The following is a 17,662-nucleotide window of genomic DNA, read 5'->3' as shown; positions in this document are numbered from 1 at the left end:
GATTTTATATACTTTCGCACGTATGTGTGTTTAGTTGAAGTCGTACTTTATTGTTCCGTGCGTCTCGCGTCGGCTCGTTAACGCGACCTCTTGGATATTTATTGTATCCTCTTCAGAAAATACAATTTCCATCTCGAATGCCAATAAATTGTACGTTGTGCATACATTCCCATCTTCTTTAAAATAATTCTGAAATTAGCTTGTTGCTTATTATAGTGAAAAGATGGACTCTGATGAATGATACGCGTATTCACGAGGTTAAATTTGTCGAATATATCACTTTCGCGCACTTATTTATGTGAGAGTAATAACGGTTTATGGCGCTCGTTCCTTTAGATAATTATTTATTCTTATCCGACAGACAGAAAAGAAACGGAAATTTTTTTTTGGTTCTTAGGCTATGTTTTCTCACATTTTAACATCAGATTTTGCACATGACAATATAGTGCAATGAGTTAGTAAATACTCTATTACTGTCGTTTTACTTTGCTTATTTTATTTAGATTTGCTTTCGTCATTCGTAGTAGATTCGCTTTCCTAGTTTTCAATGTTTCCATCTAATAAATTCGGTGGTGGCATATTGCCTAGAACGCTCAGCGTTATATTTGTCCCCGTGTACGCTGTCAACATTCATAATGTTATTCCTTTTAGGGCACAACATCACACATAATTCACTCGAGAGCTGAGTGTAAACACGCCGTTCCGCGTTTGTCACGAAAAGAACAATTCAGCGAGATACAAGATAAAAGGAGGGGTACGAAATAAATTTCTTTATAACTTGCAACCAAGTGGTATTTAATTGACGTGTCAGTGGAGTGCTGGGACGGGCTCGCCGTGTGGTCGGGTATCGAGATCGCGCGGGTACTATCGGCTTGCGTTGATGTTATCATAGAATCCTTGAACGGAACAATCAGAAGCTTTGATAACTGATAAACGAGTTTAAAAAATATATTGTAAGTACCAGTTTGGAACTAAAACTAAGATCTGACTTCGTATCTGCATATTACGAATATTTAAATAACCAAAGTAACAGTGAACATATTAATAGGGTGACTGCTATAGTTATTGGCCACTACATAGTAATTGGCCACTCCTATCAAATCAGCAAGAAACAAGCCAATTGAAACCTTACGGTTAAGAGTTGCCAATTATATGTACTGTGGCCAATAACGGCAATTAATACAGGGTTGGGCAGATTAAGTGTCCTAGTTTAAAATAGTCATAAAATTAAAACAAAACTTCAAATTTCAATATTAAACTTGTTAGGGTTCCGTAGCCAAATGGCAAAAAACGGAACCCTTATGGATTCGTCATGTCTGTCTGTCCGTCCGTATGTCACAGCCACTTTTTTCCGAAACTATATAAAAACTATACTGTTGAAACTTGGTAAGTAGATGTATTCTGTGAACTGCATTAAGATTGTCACACAAAAATAGAAAAAAAAACAATAAATTTTGGGGGTTCCCCATACTTAGAACTGAAACTCAATTTTTTTTTCATCAAACCCATACGTGTGGGGTATCTATGGATAGGTTTTCAAAAATGATATTGAGGTTTCTAATATCATTTTTTTCTAAACTGAATAGTTTGCGCGAGAGACATTTCCAAAGTGGTAAAATGTGTCCCCCTGAGTGAGTTAGTAGTAATAAAATCAAAATGCACCTAAACAAAACATCCTTTAACACTATTGGAAAACTACTAAATCAGAAGTTACAGTAGGTACTATAGTAACAAACTCATATTTGTAATAAATGTTATAATCTTTTAATATCGATTTGTATTTGATGAGTCGATAGCTAGGCACAAGAATCGCGTGTGGCGTCTCGCTAACACTTGATATATGGGCTTCGTAATCACGGCTTCGCCTGCGCGAGATTTATTCCTCACCTGTTGAGCCAATTATTTACATTCGGAAGTCATTACTCTCGGACTCGAATCGTTTCGTTAATGATTTTGATTGGAAGAAGGGTGATGACTTGTTTGAGTATTAGTTGCTAGGTAATACCTATACTGTTTGCAGTTTAAGTAAATATGTGTCGATGTCGATATAACTAAAACACGCATTTTTGAGCGATATGCTATTAGATCGGTGTAGGATAGAAGTCTGCAGGTTATCTCGGTCACACAATTAGCATGAGTTAATCAACGTTTTGTACAAAATGCCTTTTTTTTGGAATTGTACATTTTTTTTAACACAATGTATCAACAGTGATAAATTGTGTTAACAACACATTCACTACTTATTTTTATGTTTGGTATATAAATAAACTGCGCTGTTTACATAAAGCATTGATAGTAAATTTTGTAACAGAACATTGATGATATGCAATTTTGCATAATTTGGTACCTACTGTAGGTAGCCTACTGTATAAAGCAAGATTTTCTTGTTACTATTAAAACAAGAGACGACTTAATAACTATCTTATATAATTTACGCGACTGGTACTAAATTATTTGCCAGACTGGGATGATTAATACTGGTTTCAGCACATAGTATTTACACTATTCGCTTGTAAAACGGCGTCGATATTTTTTTCAAGTCGGCGTAAAGCTTGCAACCTATCATTTACTTAAGTGCCGGTTGCCAGTGACGATAATTTGATAATAATTGTAACTGTCATAGCGCCACGTCGGCACCTGCAGCAGAACCTTTAGCAATAAAAATGTGTCTTTCACTTGTGTAATGTGAATTAAGGAGCAACTAACTATATGTGTGTTTGATGACTTACGCACATTGTTGCATTTTGTGCTAAATATAATGATATTCTTTTCTTTATTACAACGATAGTTATTGTACATTCACATAGACTTTCGGTCTCAGTTGGTTTAATTAACATTCATTCTAGGTAATTACACTCAAAAGCAATGGAACCTGATTTATTCTTATGATATATTAATAACTCTTAATTCTAAGAGCACTGAAATTATTAAGTGGGCACGACATTTTCATCTAAAATTTGTAATACTTACACAAAAGTCGGAAACGTATTAAAGGGCGAATAAAAAAAATTTACAGCGAAAATCAAGATGTTAATAGAACTGCGGTGTTTGTTAATTGTGTTTGCTTTTGTTTTATCGCAGCCATTCATATTTAAAGAGCAGCGATTAGCCCGATAACGATATTTACAATGCCTCAAACAGCCAGTTAAAACCTGCAGTTTATGTTCGGAAGTAACCGCGTTGTGCAGATATCGGCCCACTGCTAATTGGTACGTGTCGAAACCACTATACCGACTTAACACCTTTTTTCTCGAGTGTTTACCTACGAGATTTGCTGTCTTATTTACAATAACGCTGTTTCGTAAAGGCGCAAATATTGACTATGATATTTATACAAAATACAAAATTATTATACTGAATCTGTAAACACATATTTTTGCATCAATACATGATAGTAGTTATTATTTCATTTATTCGGTGTATAATGGCTGCTAAACCTATTTGGTAGTGACTATTACCTACAAAGCGGATAGGTCCGAATCCCGGTAATGGCTTTAATTGTTTGATGAACACTGCTATTGTTGCTAAGTTATATAGCAAGTAACAAAAACAGTTCTGATTAGGAAAAAGTAGAAGAAAAATTATTTAGAAAAGTAAAAGAAAGATTCCCACAATTTTTATTATACTTTGTATTTATATGTGTTCTGTGTATTTAATAATTCCCTTAATATTTTGCAAGTTTATCCCAACAAAATTTGTTTATTTTATTAGCTTGTTATGTTACCTTCGTCTGTAATGCACTTAAGTGAAACTAAAAAAAAACGGGTTAGATTTCTGTTGTAGTTAAGATATAAATTAGACCTAATTAGCAATCAGTTCGCAATTTTAATGAGGATGTTAAATTAAGTTTTAATTGGTATAGACTCAAATCAAAGGGAAATTTATCGGTAGGTACTTGACTATCTCTCATAACACTCACTACACTAGTTAATGTTTGAGCAAATTCACTTAGGATTGATTTCAAAGGAATTTAGATTTTATTCCAAAGATTAAAGTCTTATCGTTTGACCATTGACTGTTATGGCGCGGCAGATTCACCGGACGCTAGTATTATAAAACAAATGAGCTCTATTTCCGTTGCATAAAGGTAGGAATTGCGATGAAATCTTTGGCTTGGTTGATTTGACCGCAGCCCAGTGATTTATCTGCACGCAGCTCCGACCTGTGAACGGATCGTTTATTGCTCGCTTGTTATTTTATAATTTATTTTTAACGGTCCATCGATACGCAAAGAGTGGGCCTGTACCCTCTCGAATTTGACCACCCGTGTTTTTTTTTTCAGTTGTCTAAAGTGTACTAAAAATATTACGTAATTATGGAGTTTTCCCAAGTGTGACTTAAATACTTATCTATACTTACCTACTACATTTTTTGAAAATAAGTATCACATAAAACCGCGAATTTATGCCACGCCACAAACATACTTTTTATTGTAATTTCAGAAAATAAGCTACGTCAAATTGACTTATTAATTAGATATAAAAGTTTATAGCGGGCGTTATATTTTGCTTCCGATTGTAGTTTATTAAAAGCTTTTCGTCTTCAGAAAAAAGTGACATTTTATTTGACATAAGGTTTAGTACGTAAACTATAGATTGTACAAGAATTTGCATGTAGGGTTACCATGTACAGTCGCAGATTGCCGTGCTTAAAAAGAAAATCTTCAGAATATTTCCTTAACACAAAATTTGGGGAAAAATGTATGGGATAATGCAATGAAACTGCGGCCAAATACCGTGGTCTTGATCAAAATACACGTGAATTGCCGTATTTTACGGCAATTACCGTATTGGTAACAACTGTACTGCTCGGGTTTTTCTTTAAACTATTGTATTTAGTGAAGGATCTAAGACAAAAATCTAATGTTACCAGTTACCATGTGTCTGGAGTTTGGAGTTACCATGGTTACCAGTACAATTTGACACTGGGTTAACAGTTTAACCGCATAACCCCGGGTTAGTGGGATGGTGCAAGTGGGCTTTAGTGACAAAGCCCCCAGACTAGATTAGTGCAGATTGTGACACATTGTGTTAATAATGTTATTATGAAATAAAAACGTAATTTTTTGTAAGCTGTAATTTCAGACTAATTTAAGCTTAGTTGGGGTGGCATAATTTAAAATGCGAGGGTCGACTGACCGCTCGTAACGTCTGGTCCCGTTCGCTAGATATGATACGAGTGATATAATTTCGCTACATGATTTGACCATCGATACACACGCGGCAGATTTACAATGCGACTAGTAATTTATAGCGATGTTCGATCTAGATGTAATTTAATGTTGTTGGCGCACATAAATCAAGTTCATCCACCGCTCACACTGATATCTACGGGGTCTGAGACTTGTTAACCCGATAATGTTGCGGGAATTTATCGGGTGGACCGTTTGTTCAAATTAAAGGCTACGTAATAGGTACCTATATTTTTTAACTAATTAGCGAGGATTATAGCCCAAGTCGTGGGTAATATTTGTGGCATTAAAATTCTCCCCTGCGAAGAAGAATTCTATTTACTTAAACAGCGAGGCAATTATTTTTCAAGTCCCGAATGCATTCAAGTCCTCCGCTGGGCTGGACATCGGGAGGAAATAGCGTCGGGATCTGGCTAATCGAGCGAGCGGCGTGTCGAGTAGCTAAGAATAGCTGACCGGACACTTTTTGTCGTCTCATTCCAATGCGCATCGTTCGTTAGCCGGGAAACCAGCGCCGTAAACTTGACGGGAATGTTACCCATATTCGCAAGAAGCCAGCTCTAGCGTAATTTGTAGACGCAAATACGTTACTATTTAGTCGGGACACCTCATTCCGTTGCCAGACGCCAGACCGTCAACATCTCTAGCATCTATTGATGATGTGATGCCGCGTTGAGAAGCGAAACACGTGTCATGTGCTTTTCTGGGTGTTTTATAAATATAGGTATTATTGCGAGTCGGGACAGCTCATTCCGTTGCCGGACGCCAGACCCTCAACATCTCTAGCATCTCTTGAGGATGTGATGCCTCGTAGAGAAGCGAAACACGTATCGAGTTTTGTGCTTTTGCGGGTGGTTTATAAATATAAATATATATTTTTGCGGTAGGAGGATGGGAACAGTATTGCATGCAAACAATACACAAGTATGTATGCGTTATGATTTCGCGGAATAGCTAAGCAATATTTTTGTAATTAAGGTTTTCCACAAAATAAAACACCTGATTCTGTTAATTACCTAAGAAGGATTCTGCGGGCGCGCAATGATGGGATGGTGTATGCAAATAGATACCATCGAAGAGATTGCATGCAATAGTCGCATTTACATTTCAAGTGTTATAATTTATCCTTCTTTTAGCAATTACTTACCTATAGTATAAAAAATACATAACTGACATCTTCAAATTTGCAATTTATATGGTTCACAAAAGGACCATTCCAAAGTGATATTCAAACCAATGAGGTAAGTAATAAAACTCCGATTAATACGGCCATTTATAACGAGTGTCTATAACACTGTTATTAATGAATACATCGGACGCAAAAAACTAGTATTTCATACATGAAGGGACGATGATAGGTCCCTGAGACTTGCTCTGTACCGTAAAAGGAAACTTATTAATTTGTTTGCACATTACCCACTTCCTTCAAGGGCGCAACGCAACCAAGTGAGTCGATTTTAAGCCGAGATAGGCAGGCCTGCCTCGCCGAGCAGATTAAGCGTTTACGCACAAAAGAAATTATTATCGAGTGCCTCGCAGTGTATATTATTTTTCTCGGAAAAAGATAGATCACTAAAGCGATTTTACGAGAAATTAATTTTGGCAGAGAGCGACAGGGCCAGTGACCGAGGGCCAGGAATGAATTTGTGTGAACGTGCGCTCGTTACAGTTACCGATAATCACGCATACCATTTACTCAAAGGGCAAGTGGAGGTTGTAATTCATGCGCCTTATCGATATTCTCTGTAACCGGCGGTTTTTAACAAAATTGAAGAGAAAAACCTATAAGCACGTTCGTCTGTAATCGTGTTGGAAGTTTAAAAGTTGGAATACGTTTAATTTGAACGCGTTAACGTCGTGGTATGCGCGGGCGCCGACTCCGCCCCAGTCGCAGATCACTTACCTACTAGACGAATCAACGATAATATATTTTAGGTTTACAAAGACTTGTGATATATGACTGTATTAATGTTTATTACAAATAAACAAATATCGTATCGTATTAGGTATAGAATGGTATATAATTATGCTAATAAGGGCATGCAGCTTGGTGATAATGAGTCTTCGTAAGCGCTTCACACTGCAAAGTCTACGCGAGGTAGTCGATGGCCCCAGTTGTCGCGGCGGCTGCGCCTGAGCCACAATTAATCTACTGTAATGCGATACGAACCTTCTGTCGTCGGCGACGTAATGCTTCGTGATTTACTCGCGCCGAACAAGCCGTTAATCTTATTACCACTTTCAATAACTTTATTATCGAACACACGCTACTACAATGCCACACTTAAATATACACCTTCAATTGACTGCCCAAGGATCATTTGATATTATCAGATGCCTCATTGAGGTTAGGAAGCTTCCCACGAAATTTATATTTGTCGCCTTAACGTTATTTGTCTGCTTTACCGAAAATGGAAAGTTAATGTAACTGTAACTACGATTAAATGGCTATGACTAAACAATCTCATTTGTACAGTTTCAAATTTATTACATATCTTATACATTGCTTAATACTGGCAATATAAATTACTAGTATTGTTACCAGTAGCACGACTTTCAAATTTATAGAACTTGATTTCAGTCAGTTTGCCTAATTTAATAAGTTTGAATAACGATCTCATCTAAAGTTAATAGAGTTATATCACGAATGTTAAATGGCAGGTCCATAACAGCGTTTTCACGTTGTCCGATCCGTTATCGGATGTCGGTTACGACGAATGTAGTAAAATGTATAAATGTGAGTTTTTTATATTTATTTATTGTTTTAATAATTGTGTGTTGTTCAAAAGGACTTTATACCATAGGACAACTCAGTAATTCGACATCCAACATCGGATCGGGCAATGTGAAAATACTAGGCTAAGGCTAGAAGAACGTGCGATCTCTGGCTTACGGTTGACGATGTCAAAAATATGGTAGGTTTTTTTTTATATACCACGACGGTGGCAAACAAGCATACGGCCCGCCTAATGGTAAGCAGTCACCGTAGCCTATAGACGCCTGCAACACCAGATATATTACATGCGCGTTGCCGACCCTTTAAAAACCTGCACACTCCTTTTTTGAAGAACCCCATACTGTAGCCCCTCGGGAAAACCTCGGCAGGGAGCTCATTCCACAGCCGAAGCGTCCGCGGGAGGAAATTCCTCTTAAACCGCACAGTACGCGACCATTTAGGTGCTAGCATGTGTGGATGAACGCCCTGCCGATGGCGAGCGGTGCGGTGACGGTTAGGTACCTGAATTTGTTGCATAATAAGTAGAAATTTAATACTGACTACTAAATAATTGTAAAACTTAAGATCAATATTGTTTTATATTATTTGAAGCTTGTGCGTATACTTTCTGGAACACCCGGTAACTTAATGCGGCTCTTGCGAGCAAGCTTACAAAGGTGTTTAAGTTAATCTCTTTTCTTTATTTAGATGTCAGTAAAGAAATATTAGGTAAAAAAAAACAATGCATTTTTCTAGTAGGTATAATGATTATATGTATACTCAACTACTTCTAGTATTTCTGTTATTTCACAAAGAACTGAAAGAACACATTTCCTCGACGGCTTTTGGTTCTGTGGTTAATATGGCCAACCCATATTAAGGATTTCGTAATGAGTAAATTCCAAAACATCACTACTAATCCATTTCGATTAGCTTTATACGATTAGAATTATAAGTAGCAGGTAGGTCTGAATAGCGTACTACATACTTATATCTTAGCGTGTGAATTAACTTTTTATTCACCTCGCAAGCCTCCGGGCTATGCTAAACTTCATTTGAATTCGACGTGTTAACCCCCGAAACGTTCGGATATTAAGATGCAAATGACGAGTCCGGCGGCAAGAAGGAAAAATGCTACACTACTGTTAAGGGATATTATCACTGAGCGGGCGATTTGCATAAATTTTCGTAATAACAACTTCCGTTTGTGTGCCGGCGGACGTGTCACGAACTGAAGGCTCTACGGTAGCTTGAACTTACATCCGATCACTTTCATTATCATAATATATCTGGAAGAAGGTGCACGTAGTAGAAGAATTGAACTAAATATTAATTATCTGGCATTTTTATCCGACTTCCGGCTGGAAGCTGTGGCTGTGGCTGGCTAGCCGGACGGTATGTTGTTATTGAAATGTAATATTAAGTTTTTAAAGAATATACAAATAAGGACATATAGGAATAAGTTTTTCCTACTACTGGCATCTCTCATGTCAGTGGGAGATATTTAATAATTGAAGAAAATAGGAATAAGAATAAAAAATCCATCTGAGTCGCCAAGTAATAAGTTTTTGGCAATAATTTCATTTTTGGTACAAGCTTTTGTCGCTGGCTGTACTTTTAGTTCTACAAGTAACTAATACTCATCGAAACAATTCTAAAAACCCCAAACACAATTAGGTTTCGTTGTTTTATCACAGAGTTCCTATGGCCACCTCCTATCTCCATCATCAAATCAGCTCGAAGTTACCATAATACTGCATTGTCACCCGACTTACATAATATGTAGCAATATGTATGTTCATTGGAAGTCGGGAAGTAGGGCAAATTTAACTTGCAAGATTTGACCCGTACATACATACACACATAGAGTACATTGCAAGTTAATAAAAAGCTTGTAATTTTTTTTTCTTCAATTAATTCGGTAGCATATGGTATGGTAATTCGAATATACACTGACATCAGAATGATATTTGAATCATGTTATTTAGTTATCGTGCGTTTCGCCGATACACGATAACCGAAATCAGTTAGATGTCATTCTGATGTCACGTATACGTTCGAATTAGCCTGAGAATTTAGTATTAATTTTGGGTAGATAATTTTAATTGTGATGTTTTCAGGGCATTTTGGCGTTTGCCCGAATTATGATTACGAACGATACGACCTTCAAACCTTCAAGAAAAGGGCGTACTCCTGTCTTAAAGGCCGGCAACGCACTTGTAACCCCTCTGGTGTTGCGGGTGTCGGCGGGCGGCGGTAATTGGTTACTACCCGCAATTTATCTGCTCGTTTGCCTCCTATATTATAAAAAATATGTGATTTCTACACAATAAATATATTTTATAATGAAAACCATTAAAGGCTTGGGCTTAACGAGACAATTAACTACGAAAAAATTTTTTTTTTGCATTTACCCATTTGCCTTGTTTTAATTATCGTGTGGCGCACGCGAGATGCGTGGACGCCTCCGATATTCGGCGGTAATGGATGTTGCCGGCTCGATTTCATAACGCCTTGTAATGAGCCGACGCGTTTAACGCTTCATCTATAATTCATAACCGATTGTTATTGGCTTCCAACACCTTTTTTTGTATTTTAATATTAGTAAAATTAATGGTATTCTGACGATGCCACTATTACTGATATAACCGTTTTAATATAATAACACTGTTATAATATACTACAACTTACAAAGTATTAAATACAAACAATATTGTAGGTAGAATTTACTTGTTGTCTATTATTCGTTGTTTATAAATGTTTAATATTGTAGGTAGTATTCATTTATACGAGTATGTAATGCTGTATTTGCTGTTCTCATAGTCTGTTTAAATTTAGAATAATATATATCTCAGTAAAATTCCTTGAAATGCAATTTATTTTGAACTACATACTTAGCCAACAATATTCATGCAAGCAACTAGGGAACAAATCAAATTATTTTTATGAAATATTTTGATTTATGTTTTTAAGTAGTTACATATGTAAATTATAACCTGATATATCAAAATCAAAAAAAATAGTACAACATAACACTCTCATGGTTGGGACTTCCTAGTAAGTATGTAGGTACCTATATAATACCTGTGACAGGAAGCGCCGCTCTTCCACATTTATCTATAGCTACGTCAAATTAAGCCGAAAATGGGCGATCTGCGGAAATAATTCGTGGTTTTGAAAATTGGTACAGTTATACCTTATGGTGTACAGATGAACATACTAAAAGTCCTCGGGGGTGGGGGGTGAGCTGAGGGTGTACGAGGGGTTGAAGGTACTTTTTTCAGATTTTGGCTCATATCTCGAATATCTGTACGAATAGCTTTATAATTACTTCGGACAAAAGATTTTACATAAAATTTTCTACAAATTAGGTCATATTCATTTTTACTCTACGATTAATACTGTACGAGGCACAGGATGTTTAAATTAACAAAGAGATAAAAAATGGACGATTTGAGAAAACGACGTTTTTTCGTAGTTGTTCATCATAACTCAAATGTTTAGTTTAGAATAAGCAAGCTTAGTCACCTGCTGATCAATTATAGAAATAAACGGCCAACATCATGTCGGGCCATGCTCAGTGTAGAGTTCCGTAGTTACCCATCCGTCAAAATATACTTTTTGCAAAAACTCAAAAACGGCTTAACCGGTCAGATTCGCTATAGTTTTCTATGAAATTATTTACTAAGCTCTACTTTCATGATTTTTTCCATACTTTTTGGACTCGTGGTTCGTGGTTTCGTCTCTTTGTTAACTTAAACACCCTGTAGCTCCTAAAGTATTGATCGTAGAGTAAAAATAAATATAAGCTAATTTGTAGAAAATTTTATGTAGAAACTTTTGTTCGAAGTAATTATAATGCTATTCAACTACGGAAGTACGAAACCATACACTGAGCATGACTCTTGGCCGGTTTATTTTTATTTTTGATCAGCAGGTGACTCAACTTGCTTATTCTATACTAAAAAAATCAGTTATGATGAAGATAATTCAGTTATTAAGATTAGCTAAATCTCTCCCCATATTCAAAAATCAGCTAAAACTATACTTTCTATCTCTGCCTTAACTTGCCATTTTATATATTGTATATATGCTTGTATAAATATATATTATATATATTGTATTGTATATTTATTTGTGTGTTAGGTTTTGTTTTAATACTTATATGTATAGGTATAAGTAGTAATTGTAGTATGTGTGTTTGTGTTTAATAGTCTCCATATTTAGCTCTTTGCACTACCTGTTGACTTTTGTATGAGTTCTACATTTCCTGCTACCCAAAGGTTGTCTGGAAGAGATCGCTTTTTAGCGATAAGACCGCCTGTTGTTACCTGGTTCTATTTTTTCTTTAAATATTTCTTTGTAGTTTTACATGTATGTAAAATGTATAATTTTGGTGCAATAAAGAATATTTACTTACTTACTTACTTACAACTACGAAGAAACGACGTTTTCTTATGTCGTCTACTTGTTAACTTAAACACTCTGTAGCTCCTAAAGTATTGATTGTAGAGTAAAAATAAATTTAACCTAATTTGTAGAAAATTTGAAGAAACGAGCAAAAATCTGAAAAAATATACCTTCAAACCCCCCCCCCCCCCCCCCCCCCCCCGAGGACTTTTAGTATGCTCATCTGGACACCACAAGGTACAACTATACCAATTTTCAAAACTACACGAATTATTTCCGCAGATTTCTTTAATATTCTTGGGTTTACTAGTACATTTGTACACAATTAACCTTAATAAAATGTAGCATTGTGCAGACTGCAATTATTTTAACAAAATAATAACTTACCTAATATAACAAAAGATTAGATTACGTCTATGTGTGTGTGTGTGTGTGTGTGTGTGTGTTTCAGTTCCTATCCTACTCATCAACCTAATAGGATTTCTGTATCATCATACGTTATATTATAATAATCATACACTAAAGAAAAAGTGACCAAGTCCACCGGCGGACGAGGAGGGAATCGAGCTCGCGTCTTCAGCTTTCGCGGCTAACGTCCTGACCACTTAACCACCCGGCCACGGCGGTACGCGTCTCAAATTCTCTGGTGTATGCTATCTTTGAAAGACTAGGCGCCTTTGAACAACTCTTAAGGGCGAGCAGTACGTGCTTGCACCTCCTATACGAATCCTTTACTGGATTACGGTATAGCGAGAGAGATGGTGCTGCTATCTATCCAACTAGGGAACAATTATAATGGGGAAATATTTTGAAGTAATTACGGGACCCTGTTACTAAGACTCCGCTGTCCGTCTGTCTGTCACCAGGCTGTATCTCATCAACCGTGATAGCTAGACAGTTGAAATTTTCACAGATGATGTATTACTGTTGCCGCTATAACAACAAATACTAAAAAGTACGGAACCCTCGGTGGGAGAGTCCGACTCGCACTTGTCCGGTTTTTTAAGTAGTCACACTACTATATATAAATTATAAACTGAAATAGATATCATAAGAAAAAGTGACCAAGCCAAGTAGTGTATGATATCTATTTCAGTTTATAATATGCATGCATTATTTCCTTCGAACAATTGTGTTTATATAGAAAATCTAGAAATGCATATCATTGTTTTTATTGAATCATTGCAAACTATCTTAAATTCTACTAAGATTTTATTGTACTGTACGATTTGCAGGTAATACAAATGAGTAAAAATATAAGTTCAATATTACATACGCACTGTACATTTGATTGCACAACGCAATTTGAGAGTGAAACACAGAGCAATTGCAAAACTGAACTTGCAAATCTAAACTGGCTGTGTCGGTCCGTCAAAGGAGCCAGTTAGTGTTAATTCGGACATTCACCAGTTTCAAACTGTGTCTAAACAGAATCTAGCTACCTATCAATATTTATCAAAGCCCCGCCTCTCAGAGGACTCAATTTCACTGTCGTAAATGAGGAGGTCCCAAAACTTACTCAGATTAAGCAGGGACCAAATTCGGAAACGAAATTCAATACGTGTACTTACATACGAGTGTGAATAATTTTAGGCCAAGCTTTGCTAAGACAACACATTTTCTTAAAAAGATGACACTCAATTAATACATTTTCAATATATCTTCGGCAAATTGCCCAATCGAGAATGAGGCCCCAGGTTTATTTCAAACATTGGATGCTAGAATAGAGAATAGAAATATGCATGCAAACTCGGCAAAGGAAAGTTTTTTAGAGAACTTTTAGCTAAAATGGAAAAGTACGGTTACATTTCAGATTTGGTACATTAAACTTTATGCGAGTGTTGGTAAATTGGGCTTGGTTAGTTTGTTCTTTGCCAAGTTTTTTCCTGTCCAGTCGAGGGCGTGGGGAAATGGTCGTGCACCAGGTAATTGTGTTAAAACTTCATCAGAGAGTGTGAATTGCGAAAACTACGATATCTAGACGTTTAATTTGTTTTGACTTTGTGCGAAACTGTAAGAGCAAGTAAAACAAAGAGCTTTCTTGAGTTATTCTTAGCACTTAATGTGTAGGTATAAAGTAATGTATGCGCCTGTTTGATCCTTTAATCATGGCATTCTAATTCTTAAATTTTGTAACATATTCTTATTTTTCTATTAATCTGACTATGATTGATCGGCGACCAGACAGACGTCTGAAGCTCATTGACGGGCAATTACAAACTTTTTATTAACTTGCAATGTACTCTATGTATGTTATGTATGTACCTATGTACGGGTCAAATCTTGCAAGTTACATTTTACCCACTTCCCGACTTCCAAAGAAGCTGAAATTTGCATGCATAATATATATAAGTCGGGTAACAATGCAATATTATGGTACCATCGAACTGATCTCACGATGGAGACAGGAAGTGGCTATAGGATCTCTGTGATAAAACAACGAAACCTAATTGTGTTTGGTGTTTTTTGAATTGTCTCGATGAGTATTAGATACCTGTGGAAAGAAAAGTACAGTCAGCGATAAAAGCTTGTACCAAAAATGAAATTTTTGCCAAAAACTTATTTTATAGGTTAGGTTAGGTGAGCACATATTTCGGCGCTGTCCGCTTCGCTCCTATCCTGGCCCAGCTGAGGACCTGGATGCCCTGCCACCCGACGTGGTTACCTGGCTTAATAACCTCAAAGCTGTATTCTGATTGCCTAAACATGCATGTCATACGATTAAATAATGAATAAATAGGTTAGGTAGTGAGTTTTATAGGTGTGGATGCTTGTTTATATCTTACTACATGCCAATAAAATTGTATTATTAATACAAGGAAATAACGTTGCAATTTCGATATATGGGCTTATGGGCATTTATTGCTTTTAAGGGTTTTAAGCTAAGATCGGCATAATTAAATGGCTTGGAGATGAGGTTCTTTTTAAAAAAGAAGGCTGTCCTTAGACCACATGGGCCACGATAGCGGGCAGCGAGGCGATGCCGATGAGCCATTCATACATTGCGCTAGATATAGTGTATGAATTACCACATTACATGATCATATTACTTTATCAAAAAGCTATTAAAAGCATTACAACAAAAATGAAACATGTCGGACACGTGCCAAGCGACAGCTAACACGTCAGTGATACGGTTCCAATTAACGATAAAACGCAATAAATAATGCATACTCATAGTACACAGGCGTACATTATTTTTATTCAATGAGAAGAACACTGGCAGGCACCGCGACTGCATACAAATGTGGACGGAACACGTGACTCTGCAGCGCAAAGTTCTGGGACCGCAAGGCGCCGCAACAGTTCGATATAACAATTCTAAAGAACGCTCTACATTTATCGCGAGAATTCTGCGAGAAATAAGCGAGAAACAATGCCTCGAGCTACAAACATGTGCGCATGCCTTCCCGTATTCGTCCACTTCTTTGTGCTATCAGAGAGTTCTCGCGAGATTCTCAAAGTTACAACTACGTGAGTTGCAACTATGATGCAAATTCAAAAACGAACTCATTTGTATTACCTGCAGATCGTACAGTACAATAAAATCTTAGTAAAATTTAAGATAGTTTGTAATGATTCAAAAAACAATGCATTTCTAGATTTTTTATATAAACACAATTGTTCGAAGGAAAGAATGCATGCATATTATAAACTGAAATAGATATCATACAGTAAAGAAAAAGTGACCAAGTCCACCGGTGGCCGAGGCGGGAAACTAACCCGAACTATGTCGTGATATCAGTGTTGGGCGCAATTAAGTACTTGTATTATTTAATTACTAATTGAATTGCATGTAGTTAAATTGTTTGTGATTGAATTACATGAAAATTCAATTACATGCAATTCAATTTGCTATGTTATTTGTAATTGCAATTACATCAATTGGTAATTAGATTAGTCAACTACTGTGTTAACTTTTTAATTATTTTACAAAAATGAACTAATTTACTTGGAGTAATTTTGCGTTTTAGATGATTTAAATCTTAGACTATATGATTTTAATACATTTTGCTTATCAGGTATATTAGACAATCGTTTTAGGAATTTGCTACTCATGCGTTTGCTTTTTAGAAGACCTGCTCATGCATAGTGCTCATGAGGGGAGCAAAAATCGTGCTCAAGCCGTTCGAGCACGACTTTTGTTTGGCTGATTGTGAATCTAGTTAATAATACTACATCAATGTATACAACTATACTGATAATCTTATATTGAAACATAGTCTTGCCCTGTTTGTTAAAATCAAGCAGCCGTTACCACTATAGAATAAAACAGGGGATGCAACGGGAAAATCCACACAAATATAGTATGAATTTTATAAGATGATTTTTTGGCTCGGGCCCTAATCTGTTCGGTCAGCGGTCAGCTCCCGACTTCATGGCACGTGCTAAAGCAACAATGTCTCTAAAATGCATCTCTTGTTAATTTTAATAATTGAAATTGTTAATTAGTATGTCAATTACTTTTTGCCCAACACTGCGTTATATTCGTGATATATACGTCACACGTAAACCGTGCATGCCACGCGACAACAACGCTTTTGATGTCTTCATAATATGCGAGGTCGCACTAATAAAATGATATTCTGTATGAGACACGTTTGTTGAGTGTACGAAATTTGATTTTAGGCGAGCATGTTTAAATATTAAGTAGAATCCCCTAGTGTGTTCGATGTTAATGTCATGTTATATAAATCGAGTCTGTAGAAAAGTTAACATCGTACTACTTTTTATTTACATATAAAAACCCCTTTCATTCCTGCGACGTGGGAATCCAGCACCCATCATGCTTGGTTAATCGAAGAGTTGGTTTAGATCGCAGGAAATTTTAAGACTAGGGTTGTTTAAGACTAGGACTGCGGAAGAGTGCTCCAGTGTTCCTGTGGCCTCGCCTTATAGCCCTGAGACGGCCAAGAGGGGTTTTTGGTGGGTAAACCGTGGGTCCCATGAGCCTATACGGGAGTCCCACATAACCATCCCAGGCCCTTCCCCGCGCCTGGGTGGTATGCGAAAAGCATTTTCCCCTCTTAAAAAAAAGGGTTGTGTGTGACCGAGTGACGTAGAAAATCATTTTTAGATGCCTATGATCTGTAGTAACGGTAGGCTGTATGTAACTTATCTTTACATTTTCTGTTTATCTGAAATAAATAACAAATTTTTATAACAACTTTCACGCCAGTATCGGTAACTGAGCCAGTTACCATGCTTAATTTTTTTTTTTTAGTTTATTTAGAACACAAACAGTCACATATACAAATGGATTTGAAGTACAAATGTACTTAACATACTTAAGAAACAGACCTGGAGGTTCATTATTAAGTACATAATGTTAACATACATACTAA

General features: G+C 36.4%; 1 protein-coding gene and 1 long non-coding RNA gene across 2 annotated transcripts in view; both read left to right on the top strand.

The window, feature by feature from the left end:
* The window catches only part of LOC134744734 (uncharacterized), a 120,634-nt gene extending 119,071 nt beyond the window's left edge, over positions 1-1,563 (top strand). The window contains exon 2 of the long non-coding RNA XR_010128105.1: positions 1,476-1,563. This is a non-coding gene — a long non-coding RNA (uncharacterized LOC134744734). The remainder of the gene's footprint in view (positions 1-1,475) is intronic.
* Positions 1-17,662, top strand: part of LOC134744559 (lysine-specific histone demethylase 1A) — a 439,624-nt gene that overhangs the window by 317,708 nt on the left and 104,254 nt on the right. The window lies entirely within an intron of this gene.

Source organism: Cydia strobilella, chromosome 10 (assembly GCF_947568885.1).
Source record: "Cydia strobilella chromosome 10, ilCydStro3.1, whole genome shotgun sequence".
Classification (NCBI taxonomy): domain Eukaryota; kingdom Metazoa; phylum Arthropoda; class Insecta; order Lepidoptera; family Tortricidae; genus Cydia; species Cydia strobilella.
The sequence above is the reverse complement of the archived record's forward strand: the minus strand, read 5'-3'. Positions and strand labels throughout refer to the sequence as shown.